Source organism: Echinops telfairi, unplaced genomic scaffold, assembly GCF_000313985.2.
Source record: "Echinops telfairi isolate 266 unplaced genomic scaffold, ASM31398v2 ScPeMD7_18;HRSCAF=68, whole genome shotgun sequence".
Classification (NCBI taxonomy): Eukaryota; Metazoa; Chordata; class Mammalia; order Afrosoricida; family Tenrecidae; genus Echinops; species Echinops telfairi.
This window is the reverse complement of record NW_022103915.1, coordinates 92338055-92340022: the sequence shown is the minus strand read 5'-3', so window position 1 is coordinate 92340022 and position 1968 is coordinate 92338055.

Here is a 1968-nt window from a genome sequence, read left to right as displayed (position 1 = left end):
TTTACAGAACTATTTTTATCAGAATACTTTAGGAAACCTTACTAAGTGTAATCCAGGAAATATACTATTTGCAGAATAGGAAGATCATCATGGGCAACTGAAGATTAAAACTGGGTGGGGCGGGGGGGAGGAGCACCAGGCCCTGGACAGCTGTAAGGTGAGTATATCTGCAGAAACAGTATAAATGCTCTTGACTGGCTGCTGTGGGAGCATCCGCGTGAGGACTGATACTTGGTCCATGTCTTAATATTTTAAACATATTTCTTTGGAAATGGCCATATTGGCAGGGGGTGATGTTATCCTTTTAGACACCCAGCTTGTTGGCCTGGGTGAGGACAACCTTGAGAACAGGCATGAAGGCGGAGGTCTCGCTGAAGTTGCTGGTGCTGACTATGTGGGTGTGGATGTTCAGCCCTGCAGGGTAGTCCCGAGCGTCAATGCTCCTCGCGATGCTGTGCAAGCCACTGACGATGGTAGGGGACAATGTCTGATCCATCTGACTTCAGCACTGCTACCATTTGTTCATATCCTCTTCTGAATCCGGCCTGAACTTCATGTAGCTCACGCCCAATGTACTGCTGCAACCCGTATTGGGTGATTTTCAGCAAAATTTTACTTGCATGAGATATCAATATTATTGTTCTATAATTTGAGCATTCTATTGGGTCACCATTCTTTAGAAGGAGTACAAATATGGATCTCTTCCAGTTAGTTGGCCAAGTAGCTGTCTTCTAAACATCATGGCATGGAGGAGTAAGTGCTTCCAATGCTTCATCATCTTGTTGAAATATTTCAGTTGGTATTCCATCAATTTCTGGAGACTGTTGTTGGCTAGTGTTTTCAGTGCAGCTTGAACTTCCTCTTTCAGCACCATTGGTTCTTGGTTGCATACTACCTCTGGAAATGGTGGAATGTCGACTAGTTCTTTTTGCTAAAGTGATTCTTGTATTCTTTTCAGATTCTCTTGATGTTTCCTATATCCTTCTGTATTTTGTCCACAGAATCTTCCAGATTCCAACAAGAGACTTGAATTTTTTCTTGAATTCTTTGCATTTAAGATATACTTAGTATTTTCTTCCCTTCTGGTCTTCCAATTTCAGGTCTTTGAATGTTTCATTATAATATTTGACATTGTATCAGAGAGAATCCCTTGGAAATGTTCTAGTCAACTCTTTGTCCTCATCATTTCTTCTGTGTGCTTTACCTGTTCTGTGATTAACAACAAGTTTCAGAGTCTCTCTGACATCCATTTTGATCTTTTCTTTCTTTCCAATATTTTTAATGACCTTTTGCTTTCTTCATGAATGATGCTCTTGATGTTCTCCACAGCTAATCAGTTCTTATCTCATTAGTGTTCAGTGCATCAAAGTTGTTCTTCAGAAGTTCTCAAAATTCAGGTGGGATAGTTGAAATGAGTCTCTGGACTTCTTTGAATCTTCTTCTGTTTATTCTGAACTTACACATGAGTATGTGATGGTCTTTTCCACAGTTAGCCCCGAGCCTGATTTTAAGTGCTGATACTGAGCTTCTCCAATGTCTCTTTCCACGGATGTAGGCAATTTGATTGCTGTGTATTCCACGTAGAGAAATCCATGTGTTTAGTCACCTTTTGTGTTATTTAAAAAGTTATTTGCTATGAACAAGCTGTTGGTTTTGTGAAATTCTATCATGTGATACCCAGATTTATTTCTATGACCATTTGTATGTAAAACTACTGAACCTTCCTCTTTATAACTTTTGCATTCCAATTGCCAATAATTATCAAAGCAACTCAACTGCAATTTTGATCAATTTATGACTGAAATCAGTAGAATTCTTCAAATTTGTTATCATTAGATTTTATGGTTGGTGCATAAATTCAAATAATAGTTATATAGAATGGATTTCGTTGGAGGCAGAAAATAACTCAGTTTAAGACATGCTGTATTCACAGATAGATTTTATTTCAAGATTATTTTATTTTTTTCC